The sequence below is a fragment of the Neovison vison genome, chromosome 11 (genome assembly GCF_020171115.1).
Source record: "Neovison vison isolate M4711 chromosome 11, ASM_NN_V1, whole genome shotgun sequence".
Taxonomy (NCBI): domain Eukaryota; kingdom Metazoa; phylum Chordata; class Mammalia; order Carnivora; family Mustelidae; genus Neogale; species Neogale vison.
The window spans coordinates 32,480,792-32,502,767 of record NC_058101.1 but is presented as its reverse complement, the minus strand read 5'-3'; positions in this window follow the sequence as shown (position 1 = coordinate 32,502,767).

The window sequence follows — 21,976 nt, the reverse complement described above, 5'->3', positions numbered from 1 at the left end:
ACCCACCATCAAGTGAATATCCAAAGCTATACCCATGGAATCGCTGAATTTAAAAAAGAATCAACTGGTAATATTCTAATCTTCATAAAGCCATTGGCTAAATTCCATGTTTTTTTCCCTTCATAATAGGGCAGACAAAATTCTTGCCAATAATATTTGGTATATACTTCCTTCTGGAAAACATATAAATATTTTATAGACAAAGTGCAGCTATAACATGAATTAAAAAGTGTATATGTAGAAGTGGTAATTCACTCCTAAATTTTACTTCATGGTTTGAAAAAAAATTATTACTTTTCTAAATAGGGGTAAGGCAATCACAGTTCAGATTATAAATGAGAAGTTTTTTAGGCATTATTTAAAATTTCCCACGCATGGCATCAGTCTACATCTAAACTTTTTTTGTTCTTCAGAGAGAATTAATTGTCCCTCTAGTTTGCTAACTGACACCTGATGTTGTATATGGAAAAAATGCAATGTGCTTTCCAAATGCCACAAAGATGTTAAAAGGGAACAAATAGATGAAACTCATCAGAATACTCAAGAAAGATTATTGAAAAATATTAAGACGGGATTAGAGGCCTTTAGTTTATAAAACAAAAGAAACAAACTATCTCTATGACTTTTACACTTATGTTTTAAGTAGCATCAGAGATACAATTATAACCCAGGTATATTGCAGTTTCTGATGACCTGGGTTACTAGAGCATATTCACTACTATTACAGCCCCTCCATTTTTTTTTTTTTTAATTTTTTTATTCAGGTACTGGAAAGTTCAGTGCTACTCAGTAGAGCTCCTACCTCTGGCATGTTTGAAATTGGCATACCATAAACATATAATGGATGTAAAGTTAAATTATAGAACATCTGACTTATCACTGGAATTTATTGTTGTATAAGTGTGCTACTATCTTTCTCACTAGTTCAAAGGCATTCGTTCAAAGTGCAAAGTGTTTGCTTTTCTTACACCAGGAATCTTTTTTAATCTGATATCCAAGATGCTATGAAAGATATCCATCATTATTCAAATAAAATAGACAAACCTTAAAATTAAAAAAAAAAACTGGAATGCCAATACTTTGTGCTTCTTCTAATACCTAGCTCTGCTTAATTAAGAAAAGTGATATAAGACTTACATCTTACTTGGTAGATTCTATTAGTGCTGACATTCCATCTGACAGCTTTGAAAGAGATTTTAAACTAAATTATTCAGTGATTTTTAAAAACAATGATCCAATGAAACACATATGAACAAAAATTTACAACATGTGTAAATACATTCCCCCACCCCCTCCATATACTTTCTCGGACTGTATTTGTACAATGTCATTCCAAATAATTCTATCAATTATTCTTTGCTTAGGAAGTCCAAACACAAAGTCTACTAGTGTTTCTAGATTTTTATTTTTTCTGGATGACAGTATAGGTTATGAGCTCAAACACAGTATGGAGGGTTTGACATTCTGAAATCAGAACAAAACCCACATGAGTAGATAATTTTGACAAGGAAATTGATGGTAAGCTTTTAGTAAAATGTCTTTTTCTGAGATCTACTGTAGACATAGGATTTTTTTTTTTTAAAATTCTTGTTGCCTTTTATGTTCAGAGCTTAAATATAGTTTGAGGGGGATGCATCTCTAACTCTTCTCTAACGGACTTTCAGTTTTATTTCACTTTTTCTGAATAGATGACAGCCTCCTGCCATTTTCTATTGCTCATGGTTCAGAACATGGGAATAGAAAACTTTGATTTTTTTTTTTCATGTTTTCTTCCTCTTCAAACTGTTATCTTAAGAAGAGCCAAGTGATGAACCAGAGTATTTGCTAAATATGTGTCTCCTGCTGATACCCTGGACAGTTCCCCAGTAGTCTGAAAAGTAAAGTCTCTAACAAGCCTGTGTCTAAATTTTTGATAAAGTGAGGATGACTTAGAATGTGTGGTATCATATATGCCTAAGTTATGCAAAACATGGAGAATCAACACATGTAGTTATTATGTTTATAATTTTTTCCAAAATAGGGGACAGCGAAGTTGATGAACACATTCAAAATTAAATGTGATTGAAATAAAATGGCCAGTTTTTGCTTTGAAGTCTTACCAATATTTTTCAAACTGTTGCCAACATAGCAGATCTAGGTGAAATGCAATGACTTTTTTTTTTTTTTTTTTTTTAATGGTCTGAAAGGAGGTGTGGACGCTGGTGAGCTGTATTTTTGCTACTATTCTTCATTGATTGTCACACCTTATCCTGGAAGTCTGCCCTGTTTTAGTGTAGACATTATTCTATAACAAGAAAACAAGTTAAGGAAATCTCTGCTATTTGAAAACCAAATGTCCACCTGAAACCATAATAGGGCTGTAATGATAAACTTAACCAACTGATGGGTTTCAAATTCTGCTGAAAGACTTTCATAAAGACAGGCCTTGATCATTATGAATCTATCCTCATTAGTATCTTCCAATTAACTAAAAACATTATTTCATCACTTCAAAACAGTCTAGCCAAGAGAATAATAAACTACCAATAGACATGTTTATTTTAATGTGTGACAGTCATAATAGAATCCAGTGCCTTGGGATTCAAAGTGAAAAAGAAGGCTTCAACGGCTAGGTTTCAAGGATCATGCAAATTTGAGCAGGACGGGCCACTGAAGTGTGAATGAAAGTATTGCCTTTGGCTGGCTCATTTGGAGCCCTTTCCTAGCTGTGCATGTGTTTTCCAAAACCATTCATCTCGTATTGAATTTTCTGCAAACATACAGACACTTCGGCCCCATTGCACAACCCACCTAATGCTTTATTCATTTGATTTGATTTATTTATACTATGCCTATTTCTCCCGGTGCTCTGATGTGAACTTAATATAAATTCAATATCCAAGGCAAACCCAGCAGCCAAAACTAGTTTTAATGAAAGCAAATACTTGCTAGCAAACTATGGAAGGATGAGTCAAGTGTTATATGCTAAGGATCCTATCTGGAGTGGGTACTGAAGGTTCCAAAGGAGTTCTAAAGGTGTTCCAAAAATAGAGATATTTTTGCCTCTGAAAGCCTTTAGAGCACACAGTTGGGTTGGCAGTCCCATGCAAAGCAGTGCAGAAAGAGAGAAAGGTAGATGTTTTGAAGTCAACTTTTCCATGGTGACTGCATGGTCAGGTTTTTTTTTTTTTTAAGATTTAATTTATTTATTTGACATATATAGAGAGACAGTGAGAGACGGAACACAAGCAGGGGGAGTGGGAGAGGGAGAAGCAGGCCTCCTGCTGAACAGGGAGCCCAACGTGGGGCTGGATCCCAGGACACTGGGATCATGACCTGAGCCGAAGGCAGACGCCCAACCAACTGAACCATCCAGATGCCCTGAGGATTGTCAGTTTTCAAAACTAACTTATATCTGTTGCCAAACTTCATTCCCACAGGCATCTGGATAGATGAGGGGGGAAAATACATTAAAAAAGTAGTGATATTGGGGTGCATGGGTGGCTCAGTCGTTAAGCGTCTGCCTTCTGCTCAGGTCACGGTCCCAGGGTCCTGGGATTGAGCCCCACATTGGGCTCCCTGCTCGGTGGGAAGCCTTGCTTCTCCCTCTCCCACTTCCCCCGCTTGTGTTCCCTCTCTCTGTGTCTCTATCATATAAATAAATAAAATCTTTTTTTTTTTTTTTTTTTTTTAAGTAGTGATATTAGGAGTACCTGTGTGGCTCAGTCATTAAGTATCTGCCTTTGGCTTAGGTCCTGATCCCCAAGTCTTGGGATCAAGACCCACGTTGGGGTCCCTGCTCAGCAAGAAGCCTGCTTCTCCCTCTCCCCCTCCCAGGGTTTGTATTGCCTCCCTTACTGTCTTTCTCTCTGTCAACGAAATGAATAAATAAAATCTTTAAAAACAAAGTATGTTGCTATGTACCCTTCTAAAAAGAAATACAATGTGTTTTTTAAAATTTTTTAAAATTTTTATTTTTTAAATTTCTTTTCAGTGTTCTAGAATTCATTGTTTATGCATCACACCCAGTGCTCCTTGCAATAGGTGCCCTCCATAATACCCACCACCAGGCTCACCCAACTTCCCACCCAATGCCCCTCCAAAACCCTCAGGTTGTTTCTCAGAGTCCACAGTCTCTCATGGTTCACCTCTCCCACCGATTTCCCCCATCTCACTTCTCTCCATCTCCCCATGTCCTCCATGTTATTCCTTATGCTCCACAAATCAGTGAAACCATATGATAATTGACTCTCTCTGCTTGACTTATATCACTCAGCATAATCTCTTCCAGTCCTGTCCATGTTGATACAAAAGTTGGGTATTCGTCCTTTCTGATGGAGGAATAATACTCCATTGTATATATGGACCGCATCTTCCTTATCCATTTGTCCATTGAAGGGCATCTTGATTCTTTCCACAGTTTGGCAACTCTGGCCATTGCTGCTATGAACTTTGGGTACAGATGACCTTTCTTTTCACGACATCTGTATCTTTGGGTAAATACCCAATAGTGCAATTGCAGGGTCATCGGGAAGCTCTATTTTTAATTTCTTAAGGAATCTCCACACTGTTTTCCAAAATGGTTATACTAACTTGCATTCCTACCAACAGTGGAAGAGGGCTCCCCTTTCTCCACACCCTCTCCAACACCTGTTGTTTACTGTTTTGTTAATTTTGGCCATTCTAACTGGTGTAAGGTGGTTATCTCAATGTGGTTTTGATTTGAATCTCCCTGATGGCTAGTGATGATGAACATTTTTTCATGTGTCTGTTAGCCATTTGTATGTCTTCATTGGAGAATCTGTTCATGTCTTCTGCCCATTTTTTGACATGATTATCTGTTTTGTGTGTTTGAGTTTGCAGAGTTCTTTACAGATCTTAGATATCAGCCCTTTGTCTGTAGTGTCATTTGCTAATATCTTCTCCCACTCCATGAATTGCCTTTTTGTTTTGTTGACTGTTTCTTTGATGTGCAGAAGATTTTGATCTTGATGAAGTCCCCAAATTTCATTTTCACTTTTGTTTCCTTTGCCTTTGGAGACAAATCTTGAAAAAAAGTTGCTGTGACCAATGTCAAAGAAGTTACTGCCTATGTTCTCCTCTATGATTCTGATGGATTCCTGCCTCACGTTGAGGTCTTTTATCCATTTCGAGTTTATCTTTATGTATGGTGTAAGAGAATGGTCGATTTCATTCTTCTACACATAGCTGTCCAATTTTCCCAGCACCATTTATTGAAGAGACAGTCTTTTTTCCACTGTATATTTTTTCTTGCTTTGTCGAAGATTAGTTGACCATAAAGTTGTTTTATGGGACTTCTGAGTTTGAAAACTTTTGAAAATTTTGAAAACTTTTGAAAAGTTTGGAGGGAAAGTGACCAGACTCCAGATTATATAAGCACAATTTAAGATGAAAATGATGTAACTGAAAGCCTGGAATTTAATTTGAGAATTATTAAGAGCATAAATTCTGTACCACTGTGCATTCCATAGCATATGAATAACAGCTGATAGCAGAATTTGATAATCTTTTTATCAGACATGGTACAAGGACCAACACAGAAGCCAAGCATATACAGATATTAAGGTTTGATTTTTGAATTAAAGAGATACACAGGTGTTGGAGGAGCTGGAATCCAGGGAGCCAATGTAGAGGGAGTTAGCCTGAAATGTCATATAGATTGTTTTGAAGTCCTCTCCCGGAAGCTGCTGTACTCCTTAAGCATCCCCAAGAAGATCTTATCAACAGGCTCACTCATCAGTGATGAGGCTGGTGGTTCTTTAATTGCCTACAATGGCTGAGCCTCATCACGGTCCACACATTTGACAATAACCCTTTCTGGAAAACAAGGTCTCCTTACTAATCTCACGCAAATGCCTTTCATTGGCAAGCTCTAACCCAGAACTTTGCAAAGAAGAGGATGGCAGAAAATATAGAATATAGTCCTTACATTTACAGTCCTTCCCTGTAGTCCTGGGTTATATGTCAGAAGTGATAGCAGTCATGATAAATTGACAGCAAACTCTCCAGCCCAGTTTTTGAAAGCAGCTTCGTACAAGGACAGGAAATTGTGTTTCAGATATAAAAATCTGAAAAGCCTCGGCACTGGAGGGAGAAAATTGGACACTCATTTTACAAAGTATCTTATACTTGCACAGACAAAATATAGAATTCTGGAAGTCTAACTTCTTAGTGTTTGGTAAATTACTTTAGGGATGCCAGTTATTAAAGGATATGACCTAAAAGGACAATTTGCTTTAAAATGGTTGAGCTATAAGTTTTTGTGGTAAGCATATATTGAGTATCTGTCCAACTCATGAACCAATACTCTCCTTTGCTCTGGAAATTTATGACAACCCTAGTCCCCAAAGCCACATAATGAAATCTTGGTTCATAGTTGATTTGACCGTGGGAAGGCAGCTGGCTCAAGGGTGGTTGAAATGATTCTTCCTCCAGGGAATTTTCAGTGAGCCTGCTCATACCAGATCTGAATTTGGTAACTCTGGGTTAGCCAAATTTTGCTGCCATGTGGGCAGGGAAGTCGATCTATGAAGAGAGAGAAATAAAGTCCAGAGAGAAGCAGGCTGAGGAGTATGATGAGAGCCCTAGATCTTTACAATTCCTACAACTCCATCTCTGTTAGAGACAGAATTGTTGCTCTTGGGTTCCGTGAAATATCCCTATGTCCATATAGTAAATTCCATCTCCTCAGCCTGTCTGACCTATTTTTTTTTTTCTTTTTTGTTTGGTGATTTGTGAGCTGGTTCCTGTTACTTGCAACATAAAGCAACAAGGGATGTTCATTACATTTAAAATACTATTCAATTTAGAGAATATCTAAATATCTCTTTAAATATCTATTTAATTCAAGAGAGGATCTAATGAACAAAATAATGCCATTATTCCTTACTGCTTTTCTGATTTACTTGGTCATTTCCAAATTTTTATTTTTCCTGCTGTCCTGTGGTTTATGAACTTTTAATTGACCTTCTTCCTCCTGAATCCCATCCTCCCAATGGATAAGAAGATGAAAAGAGAAATAAAATCTGAAACTCAAACTGTGTGGTTTGGACTTGCTAAAAGCAGCATTAACTGAGAGACAATTAAATTTAACGACAAAAATGAGGTTCTAGTAAGGCTTCAAGGTAGTCTGTTCCTAAGCCCGAGAGACAAATAAAGCACAGTATTATCTCTTAGCAATATAATCAAAGCTCTACCCCAGAGAGAATGCACTAGATTTCACATCAAATGACAGATTGCCAATTTCTCTTCAACAAGGTAATTGGTCACACTGGTAAGTATATTATTCCTAACGTAAAATATTGTAATAGGTATTAGGAAACCTGAACTAGCAATGGCAGATTTAGAAGTGAGTTAAAAATTTGGCAGAGGAATGTTTATTTGCAACTGACTTTCATGTAAGTTTAAGAGTGAGAGAAAGATAAAGACCAAAGAGAGCAACTTCTTGTTGGCACAAGTCTTGATTTAAAACTAAATAAATAAATAAGAAGTGTAGATTATTGTCGAGATCGACTTCATCCTTTTCACAGGAAAAAAACTATGACAATCACTTCATGTATTATTTCTAACCATTGTTTTTGTATTATACCATTAAAGCTACTTTTATTCACTTAGGCCAAGACACAAAATGTGACCACGAAAGCATTCAACAGGAAACATTTATGCCTTAAATAATTCAGCCCGCAAAAGAATTTAGATTACTTAGTTTCCTTTAAATAATTTAGGGGTGGCACTTAGGGCACTGATTAATCCACCTATGAATTGAGGAGCAAAATTACAGTGCATAATTTTTGATATTTAAATCTTAGATGTCTTTCCTCTTTTATTCCAGTATCATGAATCTGAAAAGAATTGTTTTAAAAGGAATGAGTGGGGTGTAAACTCTGAAACTACCAGCTCTGAACAGCTTCTCAGTACTCCTTTGAGTGATTTCTCTGCAAGGAACTGAAAGATTATAGAATATAAGGCCCATCTGCTGTAAACTTTGCTATACTTTTCCTGCAAGACTCATATCACATAAATCATTTTCCCTTTCCTAACGCTATGTCTTTCTTTCTTTTTTTTTTTTTTTCAGGTTTTTATTTTAATTCTAGTTAGTTAACATACATTGCAATGTTGGTTTCAGGAGTAGAATTCAAGGGATTCATCACTTACATACAACTCCCAGTGCTCCTCACAAGTGCCCTCCTTTGTCTCCATCACCCAGCTAGCCCATCCCCCACCCACAAACCTCCCTCCATCAACCCTCAGTTTGTTCTCTGTCCTTGAGATTCTCTTATGGTTTGCATCCCACTCTCTCTCTCTTTTCTTTTTTCTTCTTCCCATATGTTCATCATTCCTATATGAAGGGCCGCTGTCTCCTTGAATGTTTGATGCTCTTAAAACACGATAGTACTGTAACAATTAAAAATGCTTTTAGCTTTAGGAGAATGGGTAAATTGTGTTCAGGTACATTAGAGTCATGATAAAGCTTTTGGTGCCAAACATTTCAAATAATTTATAGGAGATCTGGATAATGAAGCCAGAGTTCTCCTCCTTGACCAAGCCAATCAAGCCATTTGCTAACTGAATTTGTTTGGTGTTAAAACACAACATTATTTTAACAAAGCCTAATTAAATAAACTGTTAGGCTAAGGAACACCACGAATAAGCAAATTTACATAATGAAGTGGTTTGGTTTAGAAATTTTGTTTTTGTACAAAATTTTATTAAAACATAGCGTTGAAATCGAGAGACATAAGTAACTTAAATACTTATAAGCTTATTATACTTATTAGCTGATTAGCTGAAGGTCAATGGTTAACAGGTAATTTACCATTTTGTGGCTGTTTATTAAAAATAATTCCAAAAAGAACAGTCACAACTAGCTTTTTAAAATTGGTTTTTAATGACATTTTACTTGCTATTTTGTTTCCTCTGTTGCCATTGCTTCATTATTACCAGAAATATTTTATTTTAAAATCAACTTTAATAAGATATAATTGCATTTAATAAAATGCAGAGGCACCTGGGTGGCTCAGTCAGTTGAAGTTTCAACTCTTGGTTTCAGCTCAGGTCCGGGTCTCAGAGTTGTGAAATTGAGCCTCATACTCAGTGAGAAGTCTGCCTAAGAGTTTCTTCTCTCCTACTTCCTCCCCCTCTGTCCTTCCAGCTGCTTGCACACGTTTGTATGTGTGCTCTCTCTCTCTCAAATAAATAAATAAAATCCTTAAAATTCAGATTTGTGACTTTTAAAAAAAATTATTTATTTGACAGAGAGGGAGAGATAGCAAGAGAGGGAATATAAGTAGGGGAAATGAGAGAGGGAGAAGCAGGAAGCAGGGTCCCCACAGAGTAGAGAGCCCAATGTGGGGCTAGATCCAAGGCCCCTGGGATCATGACCTGAACCGGAAATCCAGACCCTCAACAACTGAGTCACCCAGGTGCCCCCAGATTTGTGACTTTTGACAAAAGTGTTCATTTGCCTAACTACTATTACAATGAGCACAGCACATTTCCATCCTTCCAGAAAGTTCCTTTGTGCCACTTCGCTGCCCATATCTCTGATCTTCCACCCTCCAGAGCCAGGCAACTACAGATTTGATATGTATTATTATAGTTTAGTTTTTCTTGGTGTAGGATTTCTTATCACACAGTAATATGTATTAACACAGTAATTACTTTTTGTGTCTGTTTTGTTTCATTTGGCATAATGCTTGTGAGATTCATCTATGTTACTGCATGTGTCAATAGTTCATTCCATTTATTTACAGTGGCATTATGTTGAATGAATATGCTACAATCTCTTTACACAGTTGTTTTTTTGATGGAAATTTCAGTTTTCTCCAGCTTTTAGCTTTCATGATAATTACTTCTAATTTGTTATTTATTAAAAGAATTCAGAAATAATTTCAAACTTAGATAAAAGTTACAAGAACAGCACAAAGAATCTAATTTTTTTTAGTTATTTAAGAATTAGTTGATTAGGTGTGCCTGGGTGGCTCAGCGGGTTAAGCCGCTGCCTTCGGCTCAGGTCATGAACTCCGAGTCCTTGGATCGATCCCTGCATCGGGCTCTCTGTTCAGCAGGGAGCCTGCTTCCTCCTCTCTCCCTCTCTCTGCCTGCTTGTGATCTCTCTCAATAAATCTCTCTCAAATAAGAATTAGTTGACAATATAATATTTCCTTACCCCAAATACTTTGGTGTATAATTTCTGTAAATAAGACTATTCTCCTACATAATCAAAACACAATAACCAGAATTCACATTCATACACGATCACCATGGAATCTACAGAAGCTACTTAAATTTCACCTGTTTTCTAAAGAGTTTAAACCAAGGTTGCATGTCGAAGTTCTTTTTTTTCAATTGAAATAGAGTTGACATACAATGTTGCATTAGTTTACGTGTTGCAGTTTTTTAAATGCACTTTAACAAAAAAACAGTTGACTTAGTTTTTCTTGTCTTTCTCGATCTTATTTTTTGAAGAATACAGCCTTCAGTGTTCCTCAGTTGGGATTTTGTCTGATGTTTTCTCATGATTAGATGTAAGTTATACATTTTTTTTTGGCAATAATACCAAAGAAATAATGTGTTTTTTCACTGTATTCTATTAGGCGGTACACAATTTTAATTTGTTCAGTTACTGGTGGTGGTAAGTTTGATCATTTGATTAAGCTGGCATCTGCTATGTTTCTCCATGTAAAATTATTCATGTGCCCTTTTGTGATTAATAAGTATTTTGTAGAGAGGTACTTTGAGACTATGCAAATTCCCTTTGCTCATAAACTTTAATCATTTTAGCATCCACTGATATGTCTTGGGTAAATTAATATTACTATGCCAAATTGTGATTTTCTAGTTCTAGCATTCACTCTATATTTATAAGTTGAAATTGTGCCAAAAGAAAATGTTTTCTTTTATCAGAATATTTTTATTTACTTATTTATAGGGTATGGCTTCATGGGTTCCTATTTTTTATATAGTGTTTAATTTGTTACGGTTATTATTTATTTTGATATTCAAATTGTCTTAAATGTGGCCAAATAATCTTTATAAGCTAGGCTGTTGTTGTTCTTTTAACATGTCTCCATCATTTGAGCATTAAAACTTTCCAGGTTCATTTTTTATTCTCTGCCCCAGCTTTAAAAATAAGCCATTCCACCAAAAAGTTCTAGTTCCTTTCAGTAAAAACCATGATCTAGATACAAGTTGTGCTTTTGTTATCGGGCTGTAACTACCCTAGACCTTCTCAGTGGACAGTTAAGGGGAAGTATGTATGTAAATACATATATACATTTAAACATATAAATATTTGTATAATATTTATCTATCTACATCTACATCTACCCATCAGTTCAACTGATTTCTTCAATTCCTAGTTCTGTAACAAAGTGTTCATTTTAATTTACTCCCTTTTCCTATTTGAAACTCTCTTCTTTGGAAAAACAGAGGTCTTATTGTTGTGGGAAACAAAGGCAAGAGAAAAAAATTAAATTTTTCTATTGCCTATGGCAATATGAAATATGTCAAGTCTCTGAAACGGTAGAGTGACCTTCCTCTAGAAACTCAGTTCCCTTGATGTTGACACTTTGCTAAGAGCAAAAGACAGTCTTAGTTTAACATTATTCCTACCACCCATTATATGTAAGTTAGTCTACTTTAACATGAAAATTCATTTAGAAACTTCCTTTATCTCTGTGCCCCACCCCCACCACGTTATATGTTAACAATTATGCTCTAAGCATATGGCCCACCAATAGACATCTGAAGGGTCTCATAACTCAGGTTTTCCTAGACAATAATAAATGACCTTTCCTCAACAATCTGTAACTCCTTCAAGGTCCTGTAAACCTTGCTTCCAAAATTTCTTAGAGACTGACACTCTTGCTAAGCCTGCCCAACTTGAAAGTATAGAATCAGTCACCCTTCACAATCCCAGTGCAGCTCCTTCCGCCCTGTTCCTGTTCCTATGCTTTAAAAAATCTTTTTGCACCAAAGACATCTCAAGAATTCTTTCTTGACCATTTGCTTGAAACTCCAGCATTTCTACTTCTCCAAAACCTTCAATCTGTAACTTAGTGAATTCAGTCTCTCAGCGTGTTTCCAATCACCTACTGCCACTGTCACAACCCCCTTGCTCCTTAAGTGGATGCTGTCCTTGTCTTGCTGGGATTCTGTTAACAACCTACCAGGGACACTCACTAGTGAGTAGACACACTCTTCATCTTGTTGACTCCAACATCTTATGCCAAATGACTGCCACTGTCCCCAACTCTGACTGCCCCCTCCTAATGGCTAGATTATTTAGAAGAAAAAAATGAAGAAAAGAAAGAAAGCAGACAGAAGTTATATGTAAGGAGTTTATAATCTCAAACGGTATTATTTTTCTTAAGTTATCTATTCAATCACTACTTCGGGGTAACTAACAAGATAAAGAGAATGAACTATGGTTTTTCCATTTTTATATAAGAAACATGTTGATTAACATATTATTCATTTGTAACTATTGCATTTAAGAACTATCAGACAAAAAGTTTGGTACCGAGAGAGGAATTAGAATTCATCATCCAGTCACTTTAGAGCTCAAGTGGGATGACAAAGGTGGCATGATGTTCTCAAAGTCATACAACTGGTAGGCATTAGAACATTTGAGTTTAGTTAATAAAATAAAAACTTTTTATATCTTTGGTTTTCCCCCCACAATATATTTAATTTTTCACAAATGCCAATAAAGACCTTTAGAAATGATTCATTATTTCTGTGGTATAAGCAAAAAACAAAACCCGAAAACAATAACCATCCTCTATTGAGTACTTACTATATGGTATATACTATAGAAAAGCTTTCCATAGGCTTATTGTTAATCATTTGGATTTTATTATTTATAAATTATTATAAGAACACTGACCTGTCAAAAGGTTAATTAATTTACCTTGACTTATACGTTTGGAAGTGGTAGAATTAGGAGTTAAACATAAACGTGTATGATTCTAAATCTCTTCTACTACGTTGAAGAACCTTGCTATATTTTAAGCAGAGGCCCATTAGTATTAATGAAGTTGGCTTAATAAAAACAAGGAGTTTTTTGTTTATATACTTGAAAAGCCCTGGGCTAAGTCTGATTTCAGCTGTAGCTTAATCAAGCCACAGCCTCAAACTAGGGCCTTGTCCCATGTTATTTTTCTGTATCTCTCAGCTTCGCAATGCTCTCTTCCATATGTTTTCTCTATTCTCAGTTTTATGAGAGGCAAGTTGATTGTAGGAGTTACTGTCTACGTTGAACCAGATTTCAGGTCTGGGGAGCGAGAGGGAGTCTTTTTCCTCTGGATTCTTGGCAGAAGCTCCATCATGTTTCACTATCTCTGGCTTTGTCATGTGTCAATCCCTTGACTAATTATGATGGATAATTAAAGCTGTCTGCTGAAGCAAATCTCCCAAGTTCCCTAGCATGGCATTGAAGTAGGTGTAAAGGAAATTTGGAGTACTGTTTTAAAAGAAGAAAACTGAAGGGATGTTAGGTGGCATAAGCAAAGGATGTTTACTAAATGTCATAAAGAATTATTACCAAGTAGAGCTTCTGCTTCTGTTGTAGTTAACTGCCATTTACACTGCCCCAATGGGCCAATATACCTCACACAGCACTGTCTTGAATGTGCCTGAGGGCTTTATGCTTACATCACAGCCAAGAACATGGGTGTCCTGGGGTTCAGAATGGGGCTAGAGTAGCAGGCCATACTTCCACAAGCCTCCACACTCTGCCAGTATCTCAGCTGCAAATTTGAGTCACTTTTTTCCTGATCTTTCTTAATTCCCATAATTTACTATTAGTGTAATTTCCCCCATGATATCTGCTTTCCCTTGGTTCCAGATTCTGACCACCTCTCTGATCTTCCCTCTCTGAAGCAGATAATGAAATTTTAAAAGTAAAAGAGTCAAGTCCTAAATTTCTGTTTATATTTCCATATACCCATTTGGAAGGACAAGCGTAACATGAAACATCATGTATCACATTTCTTTTTTGGAACTTTTAGTGAGTATAAGGCTTACTTTCCACAGATAATCAAGTGTATTTATCTTCCCATTAAGTAAAAATTCAATATATTTTCCAATTTTCCATAATGTCCAGTGAACTCTTGGAAAGTAGTTCTCAAGCTGGGTGATTTTGTCCTAACCAAAAGTATAAAAGATAGAAAATGCCTAAGTGGAAAATTCAATTTTTTTAAATGCCATAATTAACATCAGAGATAAGAATTAGACCATGAATCAGTTAACAAAGACTATATGGGATCGTTAGTTCACATCATGCTAGATGTTGGGACCAGCATTTTCAGCCCATTGCTCTTGACTCAGTAACTTCTTACCTGGATATACTTCAATCTTAGACTTGTCTCCCTCAGTTAAAACATTGTTGTTGTTGTTGTTTTCCTTAAATGGTTATATCTCTCCCGGTTAAAATTTGAGAATGCATAAGAATCAAGCACTGGCTTATTTTTGGATCCCAGAAGCGTAGAGGATCTTTAAAGAACTGGAAATCACTGACAGTCAGGGCAGCTCATCTGACTGGAGGACTGTGGTCCTTGGGCTGCCAAGCAATAGACATTGACTAGAGGCCAAACCGGAGTTCCAGGCAAGGCTTTTACTGGGACTCATGTTGGAGGACAAGGGAGGCAACACAAAGGAAAGGGGCCTTCTGGCTGGTTCCTTGAACAAAAGCTGGGAAATATTTAAAGGGACTGAAGCAGGAAAGGAATGACATTTAAGCCCTTAGAGGTGGGGATTTCTTGGGACCTGAGCACTTAACAGGTTAGGCGTTATAGGGAATTGTATATCTAATTAGCATGTTAAACCTCCACCTCTGAGTGTCACTTTTCGTATGATAATTGGAAAGAAAAGTCCATGAAGGTCAGCTCTGGGGTCCACCTTAGCAGAGACTGATGCGGTTGGGTCTTGTCAGCCTTCTTAGTGGAGTCCCTCCTTCAAGGACGCACCTGCTTTCACTTGCCTGCACCATATGCTATTCAAGGGGCAGAGAGTTTCAGCTATCCAGGGAGGCTGGATTTTGCAGTCAAGGTTGAGGGGACTGGAGTCCAGTCTCTGCTCTGTCTCCTGACCACCAGTGTGTGGGCTTTGAATTTTAACCACATTTTATTTTACCTATTTCGCATATACAAACTAACAGTTCCGAACCACAGACTCATGACTATCTTTTTGTCATCCTAGAAGCAGATCATAAGTTACTCTAACTGAAGATGAATATGTAATCACATGTTTACATTGTTCACTTGATTTTCTCAAAATTTATACCATGATCTTTGAGCCTTAGGAGAGATTATAATGTCTACAACCTCCATAATCACTTGATTCATAATTCGTTTGAAATTGATACCAAAATACTGAGGGTGAATCCTTTCAACGTGCCATTAATAATGAAAAAAGAATCCATATGCCAAGACACTTAAGGGTTCATGATTGTGTATTCTCTAGTTAATTAAAAGGAAAAGTAACTTTTTTTTTTAAGAGGGAGTTGCTTAAGCCCCACATTCCAAAATAGATGCCACAAAGTAAAAAGGGATAGGAGTATGACAAATTAAATAAAGGATCTAAAGAATTCTTTAGAGAATGCATTGACAAAGAAATTCATTTCTCCCTCAAAAGGGGCTGCTATGCGGGGCCAAACTTTACCTGCCATTTCCCATTCTGAAATATCGTGATGTGGAAATTCTTTTTTAAAAAGGGCAAATAAACAAACAAGAAAGGACAGACTTTATGCACCCTTCAAAGTAGTAAAAAGCATTAATTATGAATAACAGCAGTTCTTTCCAGTTACAACCACGTTAGTAAATGATATCGAATGTGGGATTCATCATGATCTAAAGACATTGATAGTATAATAATTATTGCAGAGAAATCCTTCATGACATGCCTATTACCCAAAGATAATGGCCTTCATTGCATTGTGTTTGAAGAGCAGGTGGTGTTACCTGTAAATCTCTAAGTGTCTGTCCACACTGTAGCACATACTGTGAATTATGAATGAACAGTGGTACATATTGGCAGTAGATGATGTCCTGTTTACAACAATGGTGGTTTATTTTGTCTCCTCATCAGCATCCAACATATTGCTTGGCACAAAGAGGCACTTAATAAATGTTTGCTGAGTTGGATCAGTAATCACCCCATAGTGAAGTTCTTACTGCATTGTACTGTGCTGGCTTATTTACTTTTAATTATTTGTTTGATTATTTAGCTTACTGAGAGTAGGTCCCTGTCTTTTCAATACTGAGTCCCTAAAGTCAAGTGTCAGGCTTGGCACCTATCAAGAATCCAGTAAACATTTGTACCACAAACAAATGAAAGTTGAATTAATTATGATGCCCTTGAAAAGTACTAGGTGAGAAATGCCTCAAATGTGAGAAATGAAGTCACTGAAACCAGAAGTCTGTGATGGATTTTTCCCAAAGACAGAGAACAAATCACTGACTATAATTTAGCTATTTGGCTTTCTATTAACGTGACTTATGAATCACATACATAGGCCCATTTTGTCTGTTACTTTAAAATCAGAAATGTTTAATCCTTCCACAATAACTATTGCTGAACAATAAATCATTCACTTCCAATGCCGATTGCCCCAGAAAATTGTCTACTGGGAGAGTACAGAAACCATTTGTTTCCCCTGGTAATAGCTCCCAATAAAATAGGAAAGATTTGAAAGAGATTTCAAGTGCTGAGATAATTTGTCTTACTATTTATATCCGTATTGTTTTTCCCCACCTCATGTAACTGTCCTTTTGAGGTTTTGGTGGTTTTGGGGTCGACACGAAACATCTCTAGTCTGTAAAATGGCCTTCACAGTTTTCTTAGTGTGATGAAAATCACAGTTTTTCATCTTTCCCTTATAAATGCTCTGTTTAGGTCTCTGACAGCGACGGGGGCGGGCTGCCCAAACAGCTTTGCTTGTCAGGATGTCGCTCTTCACCTGAGATCAGTAAGGATTTCCGGCTGGCTGAGGATTCTGAGTGTCTCCAAGGTAGGCTTTTTATGTTGCACGGCCTGTGGTGACGCACCCCCACAGCACAGATGTGGAATTAGGTAGGTGTCGGTTTATACATCACATGCCACCGAGATTTTCCATGTATAGGATTATATGTAGGGAGACAGAGGAGACTATAAAATATAAGCATTTGAAATTTGCTTTCAAAAATTACGGGATGATGGAGAAATATAATGACAAGTTTTCTAAAGTGAATGCTCTAAGAAGGGAAGGGGTTTTCTTTTCAACAGGGAGAATGTGTAACATTCATTAGTCCTTATAATACTGGAACATTTATCACATCCTAATTTGTATTATTTTCGTGTTTACATGCCTATCATTGCAGATACTGCCAGGGCCCCTTCCACAGGCCCTTGACCCAGTTTGGCCTCCACACACAGAATGTTAACTCTGAATACCTCTGACTCATGGTCTGAGGGTTGTTTGGGTGCCCATGTGCTTTTGGCTCAAGAGCAAGGTGGGCTGAGTGCTAGAGAATTAATACCCCAGAAGCAGCCTACAGCTAATGATGGGCAGTAAGTTGAGGAATGGATATACCAGCTTCTCTGTTCTTGACTCTTTGTGTATGCAGTAAAGTTCTATTGCCCAGAGGCGAGGGAAAGCACCTTTTGGACTCTCTTTACTTCCTCGTTTTGCTTCCCACTCCCTGTGGTTGTTTCCTGGGATTGCCTCCCAAATAAACTATTTATGTTTGAATCCTTGCCTCAGAGTCTGTCTCCGATGGAACCCATAGCCTAGGTTACACTGCAGTGAACTGAGCTGAGATCCCAGCTGCTCTATCCATGCGTCTCACATCATAGACCAGAACAGACTTGTACAGAGCTGGAATTCAATGCTGGTTGAGTGACTTTCTGAGTTTGCATACTAATTAATTTTGCTATTAACAAAGATTGGCATGCACTATTAGACATGCTCCTAAGAATCTTCAAGACACGCTATTAAGAAGTAGGTATCCTACTCAAATGATAAAGTTATCAAGTATTGAATATCTCTACTGGTTGCTAGATCCTGAGGTAGACCTTTAGAATGGACATCTTATTTTATCTTCATAGAAACATAAAGAACTGGTTAAGAAGGACAGTGTCTCTGGGGTCATACTAGCCAACTTCATGGTCCATTGAAACTTCGGAAACTTCAGGAAAAAAAAATTTCCTACTTATGCCTGTTTCCTTTCTTAGAAAATGAGATGAAATTACCCACCGTTTAGGGTTTTTAATAAGATATGTGCCTTTAGCCAATACCTCACATGTGTAATAAATATTAGCTACCAAAATAACTAATATGATATATCATGATGAAGAGAAATGATTCATCCTGTTAGAGTTGTGGTAACTGTGGCTCAGAGAGCTCAAGGAACGTGTCCAAGATGGTACAGATAGAGAGTGTCAGAGTCTGGGCTGGACATTTTGTCCTGAACTTGCATACCCAACTCCATCCTCTTTTTCCTGTACACACTACATACTGTCTTCATCCTGTTACCACTGAAACAGATATGTTGAGAAAAGAGCTGCTTGATCCATCATAAGTGCATCACTGGTTTTCTAGTCAGTTTTATCATTCCCCACCATAGTGTCCCTTCCTTCCTACCCCAAGTCTCTTACCTCCAGCCAGACTGTGGGTATTCTTGCACTAAGACTTTTTGCATACTGACCTCTGCCTGAAATTCCTCCCTTGTTCTACCCTCCACTTCCTCTTGACTCATAGTTGTTGTAGGCATCAGAAGAGATTTTATGCCCTCTACCAACCCTCTCTTGACAAACCCCCCAAAGCCCGAGTTAAGTACTATAGGTGGATTGTAGATGGCCACAAGATGTTTGTGGCCTTTTCAAGATACGTGATAGGAATTTGACATGGGCATTTCATTCATGCTCACTTTGACCGAAGCCCAGATTGTAAGAGACTGGTAATGTTGGCTCCTTGTGTCTTGAAGCATTGCCTCTTATAGCTCTGAATCTCCATATAAGATGTCCTACTACAGTTGTCATATGAGGAATCCGAAGCTAGCAACATGCAAAGGGTGGAGAAAAGAGATAGAGATAGAGATTGGAAGACAAGACAGAGAGAAGTTTGTGGCCAGCCTGCAGCTGTTCCAGTCCTCAGCCATTCTAATTATGAGAGCTGAGGTCTCAGGCATCATGGAATACAGACAGGCCATCCTATATGTGCTCTGTTCAAACAGCTGACCCACCAAATTATGAAATATAAAAACAACAGATTGTTTTAGCCACTCTCTTTTGGAATGATTTGTAACATAGCAGTACATACTGGAATTGATACCCCTCTGATTGGCTTCCATGGTGCTCTGTCCTTACCCTACTGTAATGCTCTTCACAGTACTTCATAATTGTTTCTCACTGTATGTTTCTCCCATTGACTAACAAATACCCCAAGTGCAGAGATGGGGTCTTGTTCACCATCATTTCCTGGCATAGATCCAGTGCTCCATAAATATTTGTTGAATGAAGAAATTTGATATTATTTTTTGATATGGAATTATGGGGGATTAAAATAATTTTTGCATTATTGGTTTTATTAATGATAATCCTTTTAATTTTTTTCCTCTCAAAATTCCCATTATCTTCTTCATTTTTTCATTAAATATCTATGACACATATGCTATATTGCGGACATGATGGTGAGGGTTGGAAATTACAGCAGGGAACAAGGGTGCCATAGCACTTGCTTTCCTGGGATGGATCTTACAATTTTGTAAGGGTGACAAACCAAAATTTGCATAACTAAAAATATAATTAAAAGCTGTGGAAATGGATGCTTATACCAAACATTTAGAGGGAGGCATGAGATAGCTTGAGAGGTCTGGAAGGCTTGCCAGAAGAAGTGACTGGAAGAAGAAGTAGAAACTAGGCAAAGAATTGAGGGGAGGTTGGGGCAGGGTAAAAATTCTAGGGAAAAGAAGTGGCTTATGGGAAATCTTTGAAGTAGCCAAAATCTTTGCAATTTAAGGAATTGGAAGAAGGCCAGTGGAGCCGAATCTCTAGTTTCCTTTAATTCTCAACATTTCAGAATACCTTCAGTTTTTTAGTCACAGATTTTTTTCTGTACCATCCCATAAGTTTTTTCAATATCATAGACCTCTTATTCACCTTGAAGAATCAAAGATTTTTTTTAAAAATTAAAATCTTAATAAAGTTAGTTCTAGCTGACTCACTTAGAGGTAATTTTTCAAAAGTTCTTAGATTTAAATATTCTTTTGTCAGCTTAACTTTAATTTCAGGGGTTTTAGAGAAAGAATAATTATATGCTGATTCTGATCTCAAAATGTCACTGAGAATAATTAACCAGAAAAGAAAGGGGTATTGTATTTAAATATTTTGTACCAGAATAAAGTAAAAAAAAAATGGGTTTTATTCTTTTGGATTTTGAACATTATCTATGAATGCCTGCACTCATATTATTTAATGTTTCTAAATATTTAAATAAAAATCTAAGGACATTCAGGTTTTAACAGCTATATGTACAATAAAATTTACAGTAATTTCATTGATGTGAAGTGTTATTGAAATATTTACTAATTTATAATGTAAGTGCTTACAAAATAGTAAGGTTGGCATAATAGCAACAGTTTAATGTTATCCCTAAATAAAAATGATGAGCTTAAAATCTCTACGGTTTTAATTTGTAATTTCTTGCTATTGTTTTGATTGGCTGAATTAAATGAGATAATGTAGTAAAATACTCAGAAGATTACTTATCATATAGTAGTAAGCATAAAGTTCTTATCATTGCTGCTTTGCACACATCTTCTCTATTTCATTCCAAATACTTTACTAACATTCATCTATAAGAACTTTCAAAGCATCTGATATGCAAATAATAAGCTTTTATTGATTATTAATCAAAAAGAGGATTAGAAGACTCTCCTCTTAGTAAACAGAACTCAGGATCTCCTATGACAAAATAAAAATCATTGGATGGTTTATTTCTGACTAATTCAATTCTAAAAATACTCCATATATTTCTTTCTTTTTCTTGTTATTATTTCTAAAAAATCAGCCATTTCTATTGTTATGATACTAGTGAGAGGAGAAAAGGGTACTTCTCATCTCCATGGCTATAGAGAGAAGTGGTTTTTTCAGTCATTCACCCTACCTTTCTTTGCTGCAGTCTGGGCTCTCAGTGCATAAGATGACCATGAATCCTTCACTGAGATGAGATATATAATATACCCCAGTGAATTTATATATATAATATGTAAATATTATATATAAAACTAAATTATTTCGGTTTGAACATCCAAGTTGCTATCTTGTCAAGGTCACGGTTGTACCTGCAATCTAGAAAGATCATTAGTGAACTTGTAGAGAGAAGATATTCAGAAAAGTGCTACTGGTAGATAGTAGAAACAAAGTAACAACTTATTTTGATTCCTTTACTGGGGGTGGATGCAGAAGTAGGGCCTGTACTATAATTGTAATAATTCAGAGGTAGTGTTTGTAGTCAACCTGTTGCTAACAATAAAATCATGGAGAAAAGAATAGAAGGGAGCTAAAGCCAGGCATAACCTAGCATAAAACATCACATCCCTTGCTTTTTAAAATTAGCTCACATTTGAGCATTCTGTTTCCTTTTGCTGGAAAGAGGTGGTTGGGAAGGGGCTAGACAATCTGTTTGCACCAAACCATTATTGTTGCTGCCCCCTTTCTCCAGAGAAGTGTAAGGCACTGGGGATTTCATCGGAATGTGTCCAGGTCCTGAAGACAAGAAGGTGTCCTTCTTGTTATCTGTTATCAGTGACACAAATCACTGTAGAGACAGGCAGGAATCCCAGCTGGTTCTGCTGCTTTGGGTCATACCTGAAGCATAAGCATCTTTTGAGGCTGGGGTCTCATGGCTAAAGTTCCTAAGGGGATGTGTAATAACCCCTTCCTAAGTCTGGCCCCCTCTTGAGGTATTTACCTGAAGCAGTGTACGCCTTCGTTC